General features: G+C 39.3%; 1 protein-coding gene across 2 annotated transcripts in view; it reads right to left on the reverse strand.

Annotated features, from left to right (window-relative positions):
- nrxn2b (neurexin 2b) overlaps nucleotides 1-12,465 on the reverse strand; it is a 571,134-nt gene that overhangs the window by 436,974 nt on the left and 121,695 nt on the right. The gene's annotated exons all lie outside the window — the stretch shown is intronic.

Raw genomic sequence — 12,465 nt, forward strand, 5'->3', positions numbered from 1 at the left:
TTAAGTATTGAAGCAAGTATATAGTAAATGTTAAGATCAATTTGAGGTGGAGGGCGCATCCAATTAACTTGTGAAAAGTCAAACTTTTTTCAAAGAAGTTAGGCTGGACACAATTCTGCTCACGGTGCAAAATGTGGATGAATAAACACTTGTCCTGGACCAAAGTGCCTTCTCGCTATTGACTTGTTGAGCATTACACTAGGTGCACATTTTTGCAAAGAATCCTGAAGATACAAAGACTTTTTCAGACCTGCAGTGTTTTTTGTTTTGTGTGAGCAGCTAATATCGTTGCAGTTGAAGATAACTGATTGGTTGAAAAAAACTGAACTGACAAGATGGCACTCCATCTTGCGTAATCCCACATTATTAAATAAATTATGGCCAGTAATAATGAACTTCAGTGGAATGTAGTGCCAGTGTTATTGATAGATTACATCACTTAGAGTGCCATATTTGAGTGGAAAATTCACAAGATATGTCAACTAAATAGGGGAAAATAGAGAACCGTAAGTAAAGATTGTGAGTTTTTATTGGACATCCCGGATTAGCACCCACCACTTAAAAATCTGTTATAAATCTGGATAAAAATCTACGAACTATTTTGTCCAATCAATATAGTTCAAATCCAAAAAGATTAAGGGCAAAATGTAAAATTCTTTAGAGTAAATTTAAAGGAAAAGAAGCTAATCCTTACATTTGTGACGGTGCAGTTTTATGGCCCGTTAAAAAATATTTTGGCCTGCAATTTTTTTTTTAGTTTACCAGCCATTGGCAGACAGACCAAAATATTTTGGACCTTGACTTAAAGACTTCCAAAGATCATATAAAGAAGTTCAAGAGCTTGCTCAAATGCACAGTGAAAGGGAAATTCACACCTTAGTCCCCTGAGCTGCTGCCACTGCTGCTTAGAGTTCTGTTACAGTACAATGCTACCAGTCATGAAGGAGACCCAGACAGGCTGTCATTCCTACTATTCAATGTCCAAGGTGAAAAGAAGCCTCTTAAGTCCCTACACATGGAGAAGAGCATGAATGCAAGCCAGAGCAGATGGAGCCCAGGGCGCTTTGCCTTGCAGTGTCTTGTTCTTGATCTACAGGCCAGGCACAAATGCTGAGACAGAGCTTAAATGTCCACAGTGGTGGATGAAGGCAATGGGAGAAATGGAGCCAGAGGAACGAACAAAATCAATAGGCCTTGGTCTCCTAGGCCTTGTTTGTTAATATCCTGGATTTTGACAAGGATATCTCAAGCTCCCTGTGACCAGCTTGCTCTGACATCAACAAACATGCTCTCAACGCAGGGGGGTAAAGGAAATGATGGGAACAAGTAGCAAGTGAGTGAGTGTGTGTGTGTGTGTGTGTGTGTGTGTGTGTGTGTGTGTGTGTGTGTGTGTGTGTGTGTGTGTGTGTGTGTGTGTGTGTGTGTGTGTATCAAGGAGGGAAAGATAGTGAATGAAGAGATGGTGGTCAAACAGACCTCATCTATCATGACTCTCTGCTGCTCCCAGGCCACAGCACGCACAGCAAAAGAGAAATAAAGATGTACAGAGCGGCATACGTGCTCCCATGTAATATCATGTCATGGCAGCTGTGAACAAATATAAAGTTATGGCAGCCAAGCCATTTTTACAGTGTGGGACAGAGAGCTAGGGTTATCATGTTTTATCGATGATATATCATTCTGGAGAGCTGATTGGGCCCAGGGGCAGAGCTATAAAGTCTCTAGTGACCCCTGTAGTATAGTAAATAATCCCAGCTGGATGCCAGCAACAGTTTGGTGCTCAGTTTTTCATGAATGAAACATATTGAGGCCAAGGCTGGTGAGTCGCAGCAACAGTGAATGCAAGTTCTGAAGCTGTGTTGGCTTTTGTACACCCAGCCACATTATCCCACATGCTCTTTAAGCTGTACGATACCCCTTATTACACCCAAAAATCCATGTAACTTTTGTGACCATGGTGCCATTATTGTAGAAGCAAGGCCACCATCCTCTTTTCTTTTCGTCAACTCAGTCTCACAGCCAAGAAGCAGTGACCCCTGTCTGCTGTCGATTTACTTTCCATCTCTTACCACACTGTCCAAAACCTCTCTCTCAGCACCGCTAAGCTGTCAACCTTACTTGCCCCGAAATGCAGAGAGAGAGGAGTGTGGAGAGAACACACATGAATGAGTGAGATGCACACACACATGCGCTCACAAAAGGAGAAGAAGAAAAGAACAATACAATAGCACTTTAAAGGCAACATTTCAAGTTACCTATTTGTTATTAAAGGCCTGCTAGCTTACTGCTAGACTTTAGACTTTTGACTTTTATTCATCCCACATCAGGGAAATTCACTTGTGACAGTAGCAGGTAGACAGACATACAATAAGTACAAGGGACATTAAACAAGTAGACTTAAAAATACTAAAAAGGATTTAGGTAAGAGAAAGAAAATATAAATATGTAAAAAAAATAAAAATGGTATTATTGCACAGGATAATTGCACAAGATAACTACATGTGCTAGTTGCTAGTTAACTACATGTGTTTTTTTTTATAGTTCAAAACAGTTCAACTTACTGTGACATAATTAGTCTACTGTACGTTACCATTAATGTTTACATTGGTGCTGTCAGCTTTTGTCAACTTGCTAGTTGGTCTGTTTTGATAACAAGTCCTATAGTTCTCACCCACACTATGTTGCTGTCAGTTCACATTTCGAAACAAATCTTCTAGACTTATTAACTGTTACTCTTTGGTTTGGTCCACTGTGAATTTCTTGTAGGGTTAAAGAAAGGACTCATTTAAGCTGCCTTTTTCGGGCGCTCGCTATAGAACATTGCAGTTCCATTAGATTATCTCATCAAAGGGTGACAGGCTAAAACAGCCAGTACAGTCTCATTGTTGAAAGCAGGAAAAAGTGTGTCACAAATAGCATTAATTGTGACTCTGGTCCATTTAAACAGGAACTTGCCTGTTTTTAACCAACTTTAACCAACTTAACGACTACAATGTCGGTGGGCTGATGTAGGCAAATGAACAATGGTAAACTCTATTTTGTCTGCACCCAGAGCCACACCCACTATTTAGCCGGCCAAAGTCTGCAAATGACGCTAAGGCTAGTTTCAGACCAAATCCAGTGGTGCAACAAAAACGCATGTCTTCCCATTGGTTTTAAAGAGGGTAGTTTGTTTTAGCTACGGCAGTGCTGGCCACAGGAGGCTCTGCAAAAAAAAATGCAGTCGCCTGCAGTGAGAAAGTTTAAACCAACCAACCAACCAACCAACTTAACTTTTGTAGACGTTCCTTAGCGTTGGCAAATCACATCAGCTGGCGATCAGGCTCACAGTAATGTAATGCATCATGTGTATTCACTCAGTTTGGCTTTGTACACATTTTAAACACATCTGTGAATTATAACAATCACTGTAGGAACAGTATGCTTAACCTACTGTGGCTGAGGCATGACTGGAGATCATAAGCAGAGTAGAATGGATCAGTAGCTGGGCAAGTTATTTAGCATGGCTAAATGCTACAGAGGGAACACATCGGACATTTCTTTGCTTAGCATTATGTTCACTTGTGATAACCAGGTTTGGTCACACACAGTAATGATCTGTGCTGCATCCTGGTTGTTCACTTTTATTTCTATTTGTCATGAGTACAAACGATCACTAGTAGGACCAGCATGATAGCAGCATAACAACATAACAGCTTCACTTTTTGGCAAACTAATCAGTGGAGGTTACCAACACGCCACACACATGGACCATATGACACACAAGCCTGCTGCGTTTCACCGCACTGCCAGATTCGGTCTGAATGTACCCTGAAAGTGTCATCTGGTGGATTCTAGGGCTGTTGTATCAATAGCAGATTGTTGCATTTTGTATGCATGTATCCACCGACACAAAGAGAATAGTCGCATAGAGATAGAACCGCCCTTCTGATTTCTGGTTGTTGTAGGTTTTCTACCTTTTGAGCAAAAGGGAAGACCACAGCCCTTTCTCTCTGTTTTCTCTGGTTATATAGTACCACTTTCAAAAATATTTAATTCTTTCTATTGCATAGACAGTACAGTTCTATGCAAGGGCCATCTTTCCAGTGGTGAAATTCTTTTCCAAGTAAGCCATGTCTCCATGTCAGTATAACCAATACCAAGGTCGTGGAACTATGGGGTTTCCCCATTACTGAACTGCTGACGGTCACACACAAATGCAGCGCATTGGCAATCAGTGTCTGCTGAAAAACTGTGGTCTTCACCCTGCTTGCTGCCAGATGATTTCATCAGTTCCTAGTGGTACATGGCTGACACTTCTAGCAATAGATATTCTAGAGTGTTATTTAGTTATTTCTTTCTTTGCTCCTTCTCCAGTGAACGGACTCTCTGATCAGCTCCACTCCACCAGCTACCCAGCCTCCAGCACCTCTGATGCCGAACCACTCTACCAGCGATCCTCTGAGCCTCTCCCCCTGCGATATCCACTAGCACCACCATGAGTTGCCGTCACCGCACCCCCGGCGGAGTCAAGCCTGAGCCGGTGCTCATCCATTCACCTGACTGCACCTCCTGTTTTTTTTTAAAATAAACACCTTTCAAAACGCTCCCTGCTGTGGTGTCCGCTTTTGGGTCCTACACTACAACCTGCCTATCATAACACAACCACCATTAAGGGCATTAGCTGCACCTCTATCTGACAAGTCAAAATACTCACCATGAGAAAAATCTACTAATAAACATATCTGCATAAGATATTCATTTATGAAGGTATAGATTCATTCATTGGGACAACTGAGAGCTAATATAGATGTTTACAGCTGATTGCCAATACTGAAAATCAGAGGCTGACCAATATGGCTTTTTCAGGGCCGATGCGATTATTAAAAATCAAGGAGACTGAAAAATGATATTTGCAGTAAAAAATAAAATCTTGTGTCAAAATTTTGAACAATCAATGATGGAATAAAACTAAGGACAATTTAAGTACTGTTCTTAAGTACTATTTTGAGGTACTTGAGTATTTCCTTTTTCTGCTACTTTATACTTTGTCTCCACTACAGTTATTTGATAAATTTAGTTGCTTTGCACATCAGATTATTTAGTGTTTATTGGCTATTCATTGTGACGTATTACCAAACAGATATTGTTAGGGGCGGAACATTGTGTTAGAAGATGTTGCATCAGAGACAAAGTAGCACATTTTTAATTTATTAATTAGTTTATTTTATCTGCAATCTGGCAGAAAAATCACAGATATCGATAAGCAGAAAAAGCTGAGACTCTGCCCCAATTATTGGCCAGGGCAGATAATTGGTCTACCCCTACTGAAAATATTACCAATTCATGAAGGAATGATAAGCCATTGCCTTGATACAGTATTTTGCACTCTTTCTTCCCTTTTACAGCTGACGTGTTCCCACAAACAAACATCATAATTTCTGCTTTCAGAGTTGTTACTTCTGACAAAAACTTGTATGAGAGGTTAAGAAAGAGAGACAGTGGGCATAAGGGCAATAACAAAAACAAAATATTAGAAATCAATGATTTCAGTCAGAAACTCCAACTCAGCATGACTCTTTCTTGAACTATTTCAGTATAAAAATTTCATCTCAGAACCATGCATCTGTCAACAAACAACAGCTAAAACTTCTCATGGTGAGGTCTCTTACAATGCGAATACAACCACAAAAGTTAGACTATACTGTGTCAGTGGCTTCTACACAGATATAACAATGGCATGCTTGGCGAGAGTCTCTCCCTGCAGTGGGCAAAGTATGGAAATAGGAAAGATGACTGTGCATTTACTGAATTCTCAAGAAACTGTGGGGAAAAAATCTATACTCCTACTCTAACACAGAGGTGTCAAGCCAACCACTGGAATGACTTTATTTTCCACAACAGTGAGCAAACAAGTAAAAACTGCTGGCATTCTGCCTTGATCAAGATCTTATTAGTGTGGATTTCACATAATAAGCTAAATGGATAGTACCAACAGGCTGCTCACATCACTGTGCTCTCCTGAGCTGTTCAAGGAATAAAATACCCATGCTAGAGGTTCACCACAGACAATGACCACCTGTGCATTGTTTAAACTTTTGAAATGGTTCTCAGGTAATGTTAGGAGGCTTTTAATAAACCAAGTAAAATGCTATCCCTTTGAAGAATGGTTATCAAATTACCAAATCCCCTGGATGAAACACAAAACTGTCAAATTAAATTTATATGAATGTGGTGAATTCAACACCCTATTTGGTGAGTGAAAAACCCTCAGGTTACTCTTCAAAACATCTTCAATGAAATTGGAAGTTGTAAAACTAACTAGAATTGATTGTTTTTTGGTAAGAAATATTAATAATAAAAAAGACCCGAGCATAGTTGGTCTGTACTGCACTGGCAGTCAAGGTAATAAAATGAACATCAGGCATATAATTGATGTTTAAATAAACTCTTTTAACAAAAAAAATATCCAACAACAGCATATACCATCAGTTTAACAATGATTACATGCTCTTCCTTATCCCTGATGTCTTACTGTGGCAAGATGAGAAATACAGAAAACTGCAGACTTTTGGAGTTTACTATTCATGTGCTCTGTCCTAGTACGGGTCACTTTAACAGTACAACAGCCAATTTGTCTTAATATCCAAGAGATTTAGATGCAACACATTCTTATGACATTAAATCATCCAATACAAAATCAAAGTGCAGAAGTAATTTGCTGTTCCCTGTATTTTTCTCTATGGCTTCATTGGCTTGTCTATTATATGGCATCTAATATCCAGCTCAACTATATGACATCCCCAGTCGGCAATAGATAAAACAGCATATAGATTACTAATAAGCTACAGTCACTTAGGCTCTGCAAAGTTTGACATGAGGTAAAATGTTCATCCAGCCAAGTGCTTAGAACATGATGTGCATGAGCTACAGCATTTGATGCATGGCCTTTAATCATTAACAGGGCAGCAATCAGCATGTGACATCCAGTGCCTCTGTTTAATTTTCCCTTAAGATGTCACTGAGGACAAGTATCTTCTGCTTTCTGGTGTAGCGTTCTCTGCTTAAACCTCTCTTTCCAACTTCTCTGTGTGTGTATGTGTGAATAAGAAAATGAATGCTAGTTAAACATGGCAGAATCTGTATGTATTTCAATCAATAATCACAACAATTAACAATGTCTCACTAATGCTTTTACCAACCTCTCTCCTTTTGTCAAGTTATTATTCAAGTCTAGAGATATTGAGCCCACACTATAGTCTGCAATTTTCTGACAGAGAACACTTTTTGGGATAAAAGCTGAGTAAAGGCAGGGCTCTGCTATAGAAGTGTAGGGTTTTCCCTGCCTAACTAACTCAAAGGTGGGCTGCCTTTGTCTTACTGACCACCGCATTTTTGTAAAATTCTGACAAAAACGCAGAGGTCTGGGTCAGGACCCAGACGCTGTCTTATCCGGACCCGAACCTATAACCACTACATGTTAATGGAGCGTTTCTATATTAACTGGTGCCACTTTTCCAGCCTTTAGGGTACTGGTTTAGTGGCCAACAGAAACCTACAGACCAATTGCTGTAAATCATTTCATGTGACGCAACGTAGCCAATCAAATCAGCGCAATCGGACAAGTGGGGCGACTCAAGTGAGTGAAAAAGTAAACGAAGAAACATGAGTCAAAGAAGAGGTATTTCACATGTCGTGCTCTTAACAGAGAAAAGTGGACAATGAAAACAGCTTTTAACCGAGAACGGACTCTAACGTTGCTTCTTCCCAAAGGCAGTTTAAAACCAGTATGTCTCATATGTTCTGATACCGTGGTGATTATTTAAAGCAGCAATGTGAAGCGCCACTGTAAGACAAAGCACAAGTGTTTTAAGCAAACATACCCACTCAAATCCGAATTAAGGGCACCAAAAATAAAGGCAGGGAAAGAAAGATCGTTCAGTTGTTAAGAGGTGTTGAAAGTGTTTTTATACATTTGGTTGAGAATATTAAAATGTAATTGGAGTTAACAAAAAAGAAAAAAGGGGAAACTCAAGGTAAACTGTATTTTTTCTCTCTGTTATGTAGCCTATTTTATTTTAAAATGCAATCCTTATTTTACTTGCAAGAAACAAATATACAGAATTGTACTTAATTTAATTTGACAGTCAGTTGTTGACCACATACAGATGTTGACACAACTACTAAGCTATTTCAATATAGGCTACTGTATATGGCGTAATGCAAGTCAGACATGAGGTTCCAGACCTTCACTTGAGGACATTTTCTCTAACTGTACCTCTTTGAATTTTAATTGAATACAACTGGCTTAAAGAATAACTTCAGTATATTTAAACCTACATAATCTTCAGTAGATAGATAGATAGATAGATAGATAGATAGATAGATAGATAGATAGATAGATAGATAGATAGATAGATAGCAAAGGGGTTTGTAGCTCCAAAAAACTGTCAATTACTCACTAGCATTATGTAGCTACTGTACGGTACCCAACATGGCGGCGACAAAAACAGATCTATAGGTTACAGTGTGTCAGTTAATAAATGCTGCAGCTTCTCAAGACCAGTAAAGTCTGGGGCCCTGGAAGAAAACAAACATCTCCCTCGCGCTTCCCAACTATGGTCTGGAAGCTGAGCAGGAAAGGCTAACAGAGCCCTAGAAATAAACTGGTTTATAAGCAATAAGTTGTTTGTCACTGATGTCTAAAATAATGCAATAACTTGAAATTGAATTTCCAGAATAAAAATAAAGAAGATAATGGCATTCTTTAATAAAAGGCCAAGGACAGAGGAGGAAAGAGATAGGTGAAAACACTGTCAATGTCTCATACTGTCTACTTTCCTAATAAACCACTCTAAAAGGTGTGTGCACAAACTGTAAGCCGTGTATGCCATGTACATTCTCAAGCCTCTGCCACCGTTGTCTCCAAAAAATCCAGGGAAAACCCTGAAGGGTTCACCTCAGGAAAAGGTTGCCTTCATTTAAAAACAGCCATGAACAAGCTAACTCAAATTCATCCCAGGTCTGTTTTTTTAAAGGTTAGGCCAGAAGGCCACGCATGCGACATACTCAGTGTGCACAACACAACACACACTTTTAATGCTTTGGTAATAAATTGGAATCCTGACAAACTGGCAAACATCAATTGACAAAGTGGATATAATTAATGTTACAGTAATGACAATAATAATAACCCTGACTCCCTAGAAGGGGATTGAATCAATGAAAACCACAACACCTGGGACAAAGAAACACCACCACTATAGCCTCACTACTCCACTGCAACCTTTCAAATAAATAACAGGAGAGGACTGAAAGGACAGAAGGCATAAAGCAAGGCCTGATTTGTGCACCATATCATCCTACCCAAGAGGCAGTTTTTTTGTCTTCAGAGAGAAAAAGAACGAACAATGTACTGTCCTCCTTAAAGCAAAACCAGTTAACTTCTGCCATGCGATGGAGCACCAGACGTCTCTGATCATCAAGTGAGGACTTCCCTGGATCCAGACTTCTAGATATAAAGTCTACAGCTAAGATAATTGGCCCTGACAACAATGGCAACAGGCCCACCAAAGGTACTTTCACCCATGGCCCTGCCAATGCCTAACAGGTGTCAAGAGCAACCCAGCTTGAGAAGGAGGTTGCATCCAGGGATGCATCTGTAGACACAAGATGTGGAACTCCACTTAAAAAAGGGCTCACTCTACAAAGCCTTGCGCCTTGATTCCATTGAGCACATCTCTGTAACCTTGTGTGTAGGACACCTGTTTTGTCCTGTCCCCCATGCAGCTTCCTATCCCACTGGGAGCGTTTTGGAAGCCCGATATTGTTGACTTGCTCAGATTGTTTATTTTGTCATTTTTTCCTTGATTTCTGTACTTCTACCATGGGTGAATAGGCTACACAGTAAAATGTTTGTTTTGTCTTTTGTCTGTTTTAAGTGTGTTAATTGTTAATATTTCCCATATTGTTGTACCATAGATCCTGAGTATGCACAAGGAGTTTCATATTGAAAATTGCCCAGTTGCACTACTTTCCATGGTCGGACTTTGTGCCTGGCCTGCTCTGTGCAGCTTGACATGGCTGCTGTTAGCTTTTGTCAAAGCAGAGCAGAGCCGAGCGGAGAGCTGCTTCTGGGCCACGCTGCAGCAGATGGAACCGCAACAGTAGAATGGCAACAATCAGCTCTGGCGGTGAATCTGGGTAAGTATCAGTCCCAGGATTTGCAAGTGCCTCTAAACAGACCACATGTACAGAGGGACTGTGCAGAGGCAGCTATGGTTCAAGATTACTTGAATTATAGCTGCCATTAAGACCATGAGGTGAGACAAGTTGCCCCTTCCAAACTGAAATAGGTGGGCACTACATTGTTGTGTCTTTTCTCGGCGCGATATGATTGTTGCAGTTCCTGTCAGCAGATCCACGGCCAACACTGGCAGCTGAGATTTCTTAAACCATAGTTCAGGTGCAACCCTAGACCCTAAATGTTAAGATTTAAAAGCTTTATTAAGATTTATTATTATTATGCACTGCTCCCCTGAGTGCCAACAGACCAGGGAATATAACAAGGATATCCCAAAAATATGTGCATCCTGGAAAACAGGCCATCCATTATTATATTGTTCTTAATTAGGCAAGTTAAATTTTCCTGCAATCAACTTGATGGAGATAGAGTAGAGTACACACATACTGTAGAAGTGTTTTCTGATTAAATCAGCAGGTTGACATCATTTATTAGTCCCTTCCAACAAGGTTACAAATCACTTTTATGATGTGACAATGTCAATGTTTAGTTAGGTTTAGACAACAGCAACTTGGTAAGGGCAAAAACCAATCTTTGGATTAAATTAAGAACCTATTAAGACTTGGGAAACGTTGTAGTTTGGGTTAAATGTACTCCTCTGTTACAGGTGAGGGACATTCTCCATTATGGTCATAGTAACAACCACATGATCAAGGTTTAAAAATGATCGTGATCTTGGTTAAAACAAACCAAGGTTGAAAGACTGAGACAGAAAACCAAAAGCAGTCTCTTAGGTTGAGACTGACGTTTTGTTGACCCATCCATCCACTCAAACCTCCTCCCTATGTTTTTTCACTCTATTTCAACATCACTTCCTGACTTCCTCCTTTACGTCAATCATAATTCCTTTGTCCACCAGAGATATTTGTCACTTGGACAGAAACATATTGGTTTAGGCCCTTGCTGAAAAAAACGATACTGGGATCTTTCTTAACAGGACAGTCTCAATCATTGTGCTGCCTTTGGGCATCACAACCATGTGACAAAAATATTAAATTACACATAATCTTAAACCACCCTTGAGGAAACGGCATGAATCATTATCATCAATGTTCTCTTATCAAAGATTCTTTAAATATAGGTAACCACAAAGTATTGAGATAAGAATTAATTTAAGAGCAAGCAACTATACAAGAAATTAAAAAATGAAATGTAGATTCAAGAGGCAGAAACAAATGCAACAACCCTTTAACAGGCTTTGTGCTTTTACTGTATACTAACCAGCTCTTCCTAAGACAGAGCTTGTCAGAATTAGCCACTACCCTGTCATGGCTGGCATCCCAAGCAGTCAACTAGGGTTAAATACTCTATGTGCTGCCACCACTGGTAGTGCAAGAAAGAAATCAAGTGGGCGAGCGAGACTATCAGCACAGCTTCGCCAGAGACATGAAAGCCATTGTGAAAAATGCAATTTTGGAAATCGGACAGCTACTCTTTCGCCTTTCATGAAGGCTGTCTGTGTCCAAGCACTAATCAGACAATAGAATAGTAGACTTTAAAACTCTAGCATTAATCTAAAGAGTGAAGGACAGAACACTTCCTGACTATATCCAAGGGTTATTTTCAATGAGAGGGAACAGCTTTCCATTCAGGGGGGATTATATGTTTGAAAAAAAAAAAGAGGGTACAGACAGCAGTAAAAGTAAATCTCCTTGACAGCTAAAGGGGTAAAATTTGGGAACTTTTGTGAAAATGAACGAAAGAAATGTAGGTATGTGTAAAATGTGTATTTTTTATTATAATAAACATGTTTTGATTTCAAAAACATTACATTTGAAAAAGATGTGACCAATATGGAGAAATGACACTTATGATCCGTCTTTCTTTTATTTATCTGTTTCTGTCTTCAGCTATTGTGTTTCTGTATTATATTTTATTTCTTTATTTGTTGGTATTTTATTATTTATTTATTTATTGATGTATTGATTTTTGGGGGGGCTGTCTCACTATTTAAATTGAAAGTAAGGCCAACCTCCCTTTTCTGGTCACAATATCATGTTTGATTTTGTTTTATTTTTGATACAATAAATTAGTATTATTTAACCACTTTGAATGGTCAATGTGTTGTTATTGTGTTTAATTAGAGAAAAAATTAAACTGACTAAGCAACTAACTAACTAACTACCTAACTAAATTCCAATAAACATGTGCAGTTGGCTCTGGCGCAGTTTTAATTCTTGACA

Source organism: Pagrus major, chromosome 10, assembly GCF_040436345.1.
Source record: "Pagrus major chromosome 10, Pma_NU_1.0".
NCBI lineage: Eukaryota > Metazoa > Chordata > Actinopteri > Spariformes > Sparidae > Pagrus > Pagrus major.